Source organism: Drosophila novamexicana, unplaced genomic scaffold (assembly GCF_003285875.2).
Source record: "Drosophila novamexicana strain 15010-1031.04,08,12 unplaced genomic scaffold, DnovRS2.1 tig00001429-arrow-arrow-pilon, whole genome shotgun sequence".
Lineage (NCBI taxonomy): Eukaryota > Metazoa > Arthropoda > Insecta > Diptera > Drosophilidae > Drosophila > Drosophila novamexicana.
Window position 1 is genome coordinate 195020 of NW_020824857.1, and position 11642 is coordinate 206661.

The window sequence follows — 11642 nt, forward strand, 5'->3', positions numbered from 1 at the left end:
CCTTATTGATAAAAACCAAGAAAAACTTATTTGCAGACATATGTCTTAATTTGTTTCTGTCAGGAATTAGGGGCCCATTAAGAGCTACTGTTCGGTCCATGAGACCAACCAACCTTCGAGAGGACCTAGAATGGGCACTAAAAGAAAGAGAAATATATATCTGACAAGAAAATAGAAAAAACAATATCAAAATCGGGAATATAGACCACGAGATAACAAGCCTGGACGCATCGATATTAACAACCGCAAGTAAGAGGCTCAAGTCGAGAACTCCCGACTAGGGGATACCCTGAACCCTCTTCTTCCAACATCAAATGCATATGTATATTCTAGTTTAGAAGCTATGTCAAGTTTGGTGACTGTAGCTCTTATTATTTACCAAAATCTATATCAATTTTTATCGATTGCTTGGAAACGGAGTAAGTAATCGATTATCGGAAGCAAACTCGATCTGCGCAGGCACTAGGAGGACCTACATCTAAAATTTCAAGTCTCTGGCTCTTATAGGTTCTGAGATCCTCCCGTTCATACATACGGACGGACGGACGGACATGGCTAGATCGACTCCTTTATTGATGCTGATCAAGAATATATATACTTTATGGGGTCGGAGAAGCTTCCTTCTGCCTGTTACATACATTTGGATTTTGCACAAATACAATATACCCTTATACCCATTTTTGATGGGTTCAGGGTATAAAAATCAAAACAATAACGAGAGACATGCTCAATTACATAATTATAACGAGGACGCAAATTTTCAAATAAGCGCCTCGCCGAAAAGACAGGAAAATAGTAAATGCCGAGTTTGGTCAAGATATTTTAATAACCAGAAAAAGTTTTTCATCAAAAACCTGGTTTTCGACCGATCGTTCCTATCACAGCTATATGATATAGTGGTCCGATCTCAATAGGATTTTGCCTATATATAGGGAGTTTAGTAAAACTAATAAATGCCGAGCTTGGTCAAGTTATCCTGAAAAACAAATTGTTTTTTCATACAAAGAAGACCAAAATCAGGATCAGGAACCCTCATTTTGTCAAGCGCCTAAAGGGCAACCCTCAAGAACAGACTAACAGGGACAACCAAGCGCAGGCCCCACAACCGATGGAGGTTGACTCATCTTCTAAGTCTAGGCAGCGCACTGAATACAGTAAACGTCAACCTAAGGACTCGGTTAAGAAGGAATTTAAGAGTATGATAATGAAAAGGAAAAAGCTTTTTCAACAGCTAACGAAGCTCTCCCTTTCAACACCGCTGTCATTGCCACGATTCGGGCAGTAAATAACGAACCGGTGTGCTCCAGAGCCTACCCAAACCTTATAGGCGTTTCCGACTTTGTAAACAACGAAGTCAAACAAATACTAAAAGACGGCAACTTGGGTTGTTGACAAGAAAGGTACTGACGCTTATGGTAACCCGAACAAGAGGTTAGTCATCGATTTCAGGAAGCTGAACGAACGAACTATTCCAGACCGTTACCCAAATCCCAGCATTCCCATGATTCTACCTTTCAGAGCACGACCGCGAAAAGACATCGTTCTCAGTAAATAGCGGCAAATACGAAGTCGTCTGCCGTTCGGCCTACAAAATTCAAGCAGCATTTTTCAAAGGGCATTGGACGATGTTCTAAGGGAACATATTGGAAAGATATTCTTCGCATATATAAATGACGTAATAGTATTTTCAAACAATGAATCAGACCATGTTCGCCACATCGATGCTGTACTCAAGTGTCTAATCGATGCTAACATAAGAAAGCGTAGGTTTCATTGTGAGCAAGGACGGAGCAAAATCCGACCCGCAAAAGGTAAAAGATATTCAAGAATACCCTGAACCGAAAAGCGTATCAGATCCTTCATAGCAAGTTACTACAATAACGGATATACTAAAAGCCGTAATGCGTTCGAGCGCCTTCGCAACAATTTGGCATCAGAAGATGTCATACTTATGTACCCCGATGCCCTTCCAGGCAGAATCTTAACGCTCTTCAAGATGAGCCTAAGTCGGACGCTGCCACCGTTCACAGCTAAATCTCACTAACCTACACAATCGAGGCTAGTCATAAACCACTGAACCGCTTCAGGAACCAAATTGCTCTTGAGGAAGCACGTTTTCCGCTAAATCGGAATCTAGTGATGTTTCGCAGCAAAAAATGTCACTTTATCAATTTCACCGATAAGAGAAGCATTTTAAAGTCTCTTAAAGAGCGCGTGAACACAGACGTCATTAACGCTATACACTGCGACCTGCCTACAGGTTTGCCCTCAGATTGCTTATCTCGCTGGCAGCGGCTAATGCACGGATCACCGACTTTTCGCACGCTAACTACATCCCGGTAATAGACGGTGAGGTGTTAGTGTTCGAACAAAGGGAATATTTGGGACACTCAAGTAACCTTTCAGAGTTTAGCAGTGTGATAGATGAAACAGAAAAATTGTCCGATTCCTTTCCCCAATCGCAAGAGGTTAGCAGAATCAAAATCATGCTAGCTTTATACATCCCGAGAGAAAAAGAAGATAGCAAACTTGAAGATTTACGCTTCAAGTTTACAAAATTGAAAATCAGTCTCGGATTTTGGGCAAATTTTCTTTTACAACGAGTTTGATAATTCTCATAGCATTGAGAATTCAGAAGAAAGAGATTCGCCTTGGCTATGGAATATTTAGCCAAGCTTGTACAAGAACCAGACTTTTTAAACTTAAAATATTTAGATTTTACATTTTTTAGATGTGACAATCTGGGTGGCTTTCAAGAAGTAGTCGAAGAAATTGAATTTGGAATGCACACATCTAAGAGGGAGTTTAGGGTGATATAAAAAAAATGAATGGCAGTATTCATATCAGCCGAGTCATATAAGAAAGACCAATCGGTTGCATAAATAAACTGATTCAGCAAAGAATAATTTCCTTTGCTAAAGCAACAGCGGGGCTTATTGGCTGATGAGCACGAAATGAAAGGATTACCATTGAGCATTGCAATCTCTAAAGTAGGATAATATACATCCCCATGAAGAGATAAAGAAGGGGACCTAGACATATAAGAAATAAGGTAGTCGTTAACAATTACAAGGTCAAGTGTTCTATTCAAATGATTAGAAATTGAATTGATTTAAAGCAACGAAAGATCAAGCATGCAGTCTATAAAATCGTGCTGTGCTGAGGGCACTAGATAATTTTCGACTGTGAATAATAACCAAGAGATGTTCGGCAAATTAAAATCACCCAACACCATAAATAGGTCATTATCACGCACGTGTGAAGAAACTTCTTTAATACAAGTAATATGTTTCATATAAACTTGAATATCAGAAGAAGGTGGGACATAAGAGCATGTTACATAGACATTCCGTGTGGGAAAAGACACCTTAACTGAGACAATCTCAGCGTCAGTAGGCGTACTAAAACAGAAAAATTCTGACTGGAGAGTGGCTTTAACGGCAATTAACACCAAACCTCCTCGAGTCGGCCGATCATTTCTATACAAAATAAAGTCATTCGACAAAATCTCAAAATCAGATATGGTTGAGTTCAACCATCTTGCTGAAAAGATTTTTAAGCTTTGAAATGAGACCTCTGACATTCTGATAATGAATAAAAATTTGGTCAGAAGATAAAATTAGTTTTTCGGGGTAGAAATGTTACCCTGTATTGAAGGGACTAGATGGGTGACAGGCTGATTTCGCTTTTTAGGTTTGAACTCGTGAACAATCATGTGTGGAGGCCAAAATTTGGGATCACAAATGATTGGGAACATATCATGTGAAACATATATTAAATATGGTTATTGACACGCTAGCAGAAGATTTGCTAGCAATATAGGCTGCCAACGACTCAGAAGTGGTGTCCGACGAAAGTCGAGACACAAAAACTTGCCTTCGAGGGGCAACAACCGTTAAAGTAGGCGCTGATGGGGCTGCAGGTAATACAGGAATTGGAGGAGCTAAAAAGGAACCATGATTGTTTTTAACAATCTGGGCAAGATTTCGCGCAGGTCTACCTTTGCGGGCAGGAGCTGACGGGGCTTAGGCAGTTTGGATAACGGACAGGATCAGGTACGGGCTCTACTGGGACTATTACAGGGGTTGGAAACAGAAGGCAACATTGCAGATAAATCCAAGTTGCTAGGTAGGGACAAGAAAGGCGTAGGTGTCTGAACAGACGTAGAGGGCAATTGCAAAATGTGGGGCTCCAACCGGCTATTGGTTGGAGACTCGAATTTGTATTTGCCAAGCAACTCAAAACGCGAGTCAAAATTACTCGAGAGCTGCTTAGCCACATTATTTAATTTTAGGAATAGATTTCTCCCAGAATTATAAAATCTGGAGAAATCAAATTGCTTGTCGCTGCATTCTGGGCACAACCAACGCAAGCCACCGCAGCCCTTCTTGGCAATTGCAGCGATCTTGTCGCAATCACGCCCAGTGAGACCTGCACATTTAGCATACATCATATTCTCACACAGCCAGCAATTAACAAATGCGGCAGTACAGAATCATCAGTCTGCTTGAACGTGCACGGTTTCTTACAGCACGACATAATTATTAAATGCGTATGCAAGCTTCGAGAGCGCAGAACAAAACGAAAACGATGCACAAGATAACACACGCACAAACAAGTGTATGCACAGGGGAGCACCATACAAAAGAATTAAAACAGGCAATAACAACAACACGGAACTGACGCCACGTTTTATAATTGCAATAATTAACAGGCTTACGCTGCACGACAGATAACCCTTTGCACAATTTATAAAAGCTTTTTAAATAAAGCACTAAAAGGAAAATTTAGAAATAAACAGGCGGTTTAAAAAGCAAAAATATATAAAAGTCTTGGAGCACAAGTAAAACACATCGATCACTCTTAACTGAAAACTCCATGTATATGGACGATCTTATGTTTTTGAGAAATGTAGCAAATACAACCTGAAGTTAGATCCTGAAAAATGTTAATTTTTTATACATGGAGACACTTTTCTGGGACACAAATGCACCAATGAAGGAATCTTGCCAGACAACAAAAAATACGACGTCATTTTTTGTGTTGCAATTCAATGTGTTGGGATTCAAATACTATCTTCATTATAAGTTAGTTCAACTTTTCGGATAACTTTTGAGCTTGGTGGTTGAAGTATTGAATTGTTATCAGAACTGTATGTTATCGGAACATAAATTTGGATATTTATATTGTTTGGTCTTATTATAAACCAATCTTCGGACGGTTCTAGGTCTATTTTGCAATTAAGACCTTTAATTAAATCTATGCCTCTTATTCCGTCACACGGTAAAGCGAAATTTGTATCGACTTTATGAAAATTTTGACGAATTATATATTTGTCTGCTTGTAACTCTATTGGGGCGAGGCCTTTGGATTTTATGACTCTTTGACCTATACCTCGAATGTCTATAGTTATTCAACTGGATGTTATTGAAGACATAGGAATCTTATTTTAAAATTGAGATGTCTGCACCAGTATCTATCAAAAATACCAGTTTCTTTCCTGATTCTACATTATAATAAAAAGAGACAAAAATATTGAGATTGAAGTTTATTAAATGCACCTTTATTAGTTGTGTATCTAAAGGGGGTAGCCGCCTCTGTTGTATGTATAATAACCTCTACCGCAGTTTCCACTACGATCAGAGTAATTTTGGTAATAAAGGACAGTATTAGTTTGTCCGGTTGCTTCTGTGCAATTATTAACATATTATGATATGACATCATTCATGTTATGTAATGTGCCTGCCTGAATGATAAGTTTTACCTTATCTATAGCGCAGTTCTTTGTTATAGCTTTTACGGCTTGGGCTGTGCTATATTTGGTGGCTAAATCTGAATTTAAACCATCATTAATATAAGCACCTGCCAGTAGTTATAGTACCAATTGCTCTTGTTAATGGTCATTGTCTGTAATCAACTAAGTGAAATGGGTGATTGGAATGTTTAGACATTTATTTTTATTAGAGTATATTATAATTATTTAAATTAATGTTTAAATATAAATATATGTATTTAAATTTAATAAAATAAATTAACTTCTCTAGAGTAAAGTGTTATAGCTACAGCTGATTCAAGAACTAATAAAGCAATTTGAGCAATTAATAAAAAAGTAACTAATATATAAGATATAGAGGGTCCAGTATTCCCCAATAAAGTTAATAATATATGACCTGCAATTATATTAGCAGTTAATCGAACTGCTAAAGTTCCAGGTCGAATTACATTTCTTATTGTTTCAATACAAACTATAAAAGGTATTAAGACTGCCGGAGTTCCTTGAGGTACAAGGTGAGCAAATATATGTTGGGTATGGTTAATTCATCCATAAATTATAAAGGATAGTTATAAAGGTAAAGCTAATGAAAGGGTTAACGTTAAATGACTTGTTCTTGTAAAAATATAAGCGAATAGACCTATAAAATTATTAAAAAGAATTAGAGAAAATAAAGAAATAAAAATAAAAGTTGATCCATTGTGGCCTGAAGGTCCTAAAAGAGTTTTAAATTTTTTGTGTAAAGTTGATAAAATTGTGTTTCAAAAAATATTATAACGTGAATAAATAGAAAGAATTATAAAAAGACCTAAAAATGTTTTTATTCAGTTTATTGATAATCCAAAAATTGCCGATGGGTCAAATACAGAAAATAAATTTGTTATCATTTTAAGTTATTGAATTTAAATTAATATTTTTTAATTCATTTGATTTAGGTGAAGAGGGTATATAAGCGTAATAATTTATAGAACAAAATAAAATAAAATAGAAAAAATAAAAAATAAAGTTAATCATTTAATTGGAGCTACTTGTGGAATTAAAAAATATTAATCGTTTAATAATTTTAGTTTGACATACTAATGTTATAATTTTAAATAATTTTTTTATAATTCATTAGAAGTAAGTGCTAATTTACTATAAAATGGTTTAAGAGACCAGTACTTGCTTTCAGTAATCTAATGAAGAATATACGTTATTAGAACTTCATTTAATAAAATAATTTACAGGAACTCTTTCAATTACAATTGGTATAAAACTATGATTAGCCACAAATTTCTGAGCATTGGCCATAAAATAATCCTGGACGGATTGTTCATGAATGAATTACGTCAGCGGCGGTTACTAAAATTCGAATTTGGGAATTTATAGGCAGAACAATTCGGTTATCTACATCTAATAAACGAATTCGATCTTTTGAAATTTCATTTGTAGGAATTATATATGAATCAACATTGTTAAAATCTGAATATTCATAACTTCAGTATCATTGTTGACCAATTCTTTTTAAAGTTACTGAAGGTTTATTCATTTCATCCAGTAAATATAATAAACGTAAAGATGGGAATGCAATAAATAATAAAATATAAGCTTGAATATCAGAAGATGGAGGGACATAAGAGCATGTAATATATATATACCGTGAAGGAAAAGACACCTTAACTGAGACAATCTCAGCGTTAGCAGGCGTTCTAAAACAGAAAAGTTCGGACTGGGGTGTGGTTTTAACGGCAATTAACACCCCACTACCTCGAGTCGGCCGATCATTTCTATGCAAAATAAAATTATTTGACAACCTCAAAATCAGATATGATTGAATTTAACCATGTTTCTGAAAATGCGATTATATCCGATTCGAAGGAAGTACTGGCCATGAAAAGATTTTTAAGCTTTGAAATGAGACCTCTAACATTCTGATAATGAATAAAGATTTGTTCTGAAGATAAAGTTAGTTTTTCGGGGCAGAAATGGTACCCTGTATTAAAGGGACTGGAAGGGTGACAGGCTGGTTACGCTTTTTAGGTTTGAACTCGTGAGCAATCATGTGTGGAGCCCGAAATTCGGGATCACAAATGATTGGGAACATATCATGTGAAACATTTATTTTGAATGATGATATTTCACGAGGGGTGGAGAAATTAAATTTGGTTATTGACACGCTATCAGAAGATTTGCTAGCAATATAGGCTGCCAACGACTCAGAAGTGGTGTCCGACGAAAGTCGAGACACAAAAACTTGCCTTCGAGGGGCAACAACCGTTAAAGAAGGCGTTGATGGGGCTGCAGGTAATACAGGAGTTGGAGGAGCTAAAGAGGAACCATGATTGTTTATAACAATCTGGGCAAGATTTCGCGCAGGTCTACCTTTGCGGCCAGGAGCTGACGGAGCTTAGGCAGTTTGGATAACTGGGACAGGATCAGGTACGGGCTCTACTGGGACTATTACAGGGGCTGAAACAGAGGTAATTGGGCAGTCGCTCGGAGAAGGCGATAAAGACAACATTGCAGATAAATCCAAGTTGATAGGTAGGGACAAGAAAGCCGTAGGTGCCTGAACAGACGTAGAGGGCAATTGCAAAATGTGGAGCTCCAACCGGCGATTGGTTGGAGACTCGAATTTGTATTTGCCAAGCAACTCAAAACGCGAGTCAAAATTACTCGAGAGCTACTTAGCCACATTATTCAATTTTAAGAATTGATTTCTCACAGAATTATACAATCTGGAGAAATCAATTTGCTTGTCGCTGCATTCTGGGCACAACCAACGCAAGCCACCGCAGCCCTTCTTGGCAATTGCAGCGATCTTGTCGCAATCACGCCCAGTGAGACCTGCACATTTAGCATACATCATATTCTCACACAGCCAGCAATTAACAAATGCGGCAGTACAGAATCATCAGTCTGCTTGAACGTGCACGGTTTCTTACAGCACGACATAATTATTAAATGCGTATGCAAGCTTCGAGAGCGCAGAACAAAACGAAAACGATGCACAAGATAACACACGCACAAACAAGTGTATGCACAGGGGAGCACCATACAAAAGAATTAAAACAGGCAATAACAACAACACGGAACTGACGCCACGTTTTATAATTGCAATAATTAACAGGCTTACGCTGCACGACAGATAACCCTTTGCACAATTTATAAAAGCTTTTTAAATAAAGCACTAAAAGGAAAATTTAGAAATAAACAGGCGGTTTAAAAAGCAAAAATATATAAAAGTCTTGGAGCACAAGTAAAACACATCGATCACTCTTAACTGAAAACTCCATGTATATGGACGATCTTATGTTTTTGAGAAATGTAGCAAATACAACCTGAAGTTAGATCCTGAAAAATGTTAATTTTTTATACATGGAGACACTTTTCTGGGACACAAATGCACCAATGAAGGAATCTTGCCAGACAACAAAAAATACGACGTCATTTTTTGTGTTGCAATTCAATGTGTTGGGATTCAAATACTATCTTCATTATAAGTTAGTTCAACTTTTCGGATAACTTTTGAGCTTGGTGGTTGAAGTATTGAATTGTTATCTGAACTGTATGTTATCGGAACATAAATTTGGATATTTATATTGTTTGGTCTTATTATAAACCAATCTTCGGACGGTTCTAGGTCTATTTTGCAATTAAGACCTTTAATTAAATCTATGCCTCTTATTCCGTCACACGGTAAAGCGAAATTTGTATCGACTTTATGAAAATTTTGACGAATTATATATTTGTCTGCTTGTAACTCTATTGGGGCGAGGCCTTTGGATTTTATGACTCTTTGACCTATACCTCGAATGTCTATAGTTATTCAACTGGATGTTATTGAAGACATAGGAATCTTATTTTAAAATTGAGATGTCTGCACCAGTATCTATCAAAAATACCAGTTTCTTTCCTGATTCTACATTATAATAAAAAGAGACAAAAATATTGAGATTGAAGTTTATTAAATGCACCTTTATTAGTTGTGTATCTAAAGGGGGTAGCCGCCTCTGTTGTATGTATAATAACCTCTACCGCAGTTTCCACTACGATCAGAGTAATTTTGGTAATAAAGGACAGTATTAGTTTGTCCGGTTGCTTCTGTGCAATTATTAACATATTTTGATATGACATCATTCATGTTATGTAATGTGCCTGCCTGAATGATAAGTTTTACCTTATCTATAGCGCAGTTCTTTGTTATAGCTTTTACGGCTTGGGCTGTGCTATATTTGGTGGCTAAATCTGAATTTAAACCATCATTAATATAAGCACCTGCCAGTAGTTATAGTACCAATTGCTCTTGTTAATGGTCATTGTCTGTAATCAACTAAGTGAAATGGGTGATTGGAATGTTTAGACATTTATTTTTATTAGAGTATATTATAATTATTTAAATTAATGTTTAAATATAAATATATGTATTTAAATTTAATAAAATAAATTAACTTCTCTAGAGTAAAGTGTTATAGCTACAGCTGATTCAAGAACTAATAAAGCAATTTGAGCAATTAATAAAAAAGTAACTAATATATAAGATATAGAGGGTCCAGTATTCCCCAATAAAGTTAATAATATATGACCTGCAATTATATTAGCAGTTAATCGAACTGCTAAAGTTCCAGGTCGAATTACATTTCTTATTGTTTCAATACAAACTATAAAAGGTATTAAGACTGCCGGAGTTCCTTGAGGTACAAGGTGAGCAAATATATGTTGGGTATGGTTAATTCATCCATAAATTATAAAGGATAGTTATAAAGGTAAAGCTAATGAAAGGGTTAACGTTAAATGACTTGTTCTTGTAAAAATATAAGCGAATAGACCTATAAAATTATTAAAAAGAATTAGAGAAAATAAAGAAATAAAAATAAAAGTTGATCCATTGTGGCCTGAAGGTCCTAAAAGAGTTTTAAATTTTTTGTGTAAAGTTGATAAAATTGTGTTTCAAAAAATATTATAACGTGAATAAATAGAAAGAATTATAAAAAGACCTAAAAATGTTTTTATTCAGTTTATTGATAATCCAAAAATTGCCGATGGGTCAAATACAGAAAATAAATTTGTTATCATTTTAAGTTATTGAATTTAAATTAATATTTTTTAATTCATTTGATTTAGGTGAAGAGGGTATATAAGCGTAATAATTTATAGAACAAAATAAAATAAAATAGAAAAAATAAAAAATAAAGTTAATCATTTAATTGGAGCTACTTGTGGAATTAAAAAATATTAATCGTTTAATAATTTTAGTTTGACATACTAATGTTATAATTTTAAATAATTTTTTTATAATTCATTAGAAGTAAGTGCTAATTTACTATAAAATGGTTTAAGAGACCAGTACTTGCTTTCAGTAATCTAATGAAGAATATACGTTATTAGAACTTCATTTAATAAAATAATTTACAGGAACTCTTTCAATTACAATTGGTATAAAACTATGATTAGCCACAAATTTCTGAGCATTGGCCATAAAATAATCCTGGACGGATTGTTCATGAATGAATTACGTCAGCGGCGGTTACTAAAATTCGAATTTGGGAATTTATAGGCAGAACAATTCGGTTATCTACATCTAATAAACGAATTCGATCTTTTGAAATTTCATTTGTAGGAATTATATATGAATCAACATTGTTAAAATCTGAATATTCATAACTTCAGTATCATTGTTGACCAATTCTTTTTAAAGTTACTGAAGGTTTATTCATTTCATCCAGTAAATATAATAAACGTAAAGATGGGAATGCAATAAATAATAAAATATAAGCTTGAATATCAGAAGATGGAGGGACATAAGAGCATGTAATATATATATACCGTGAAGGAAAAGACACCTTAACTGAGACAATCTCAGCGTTAGCAGGCGTTCTAAAACAGAAAA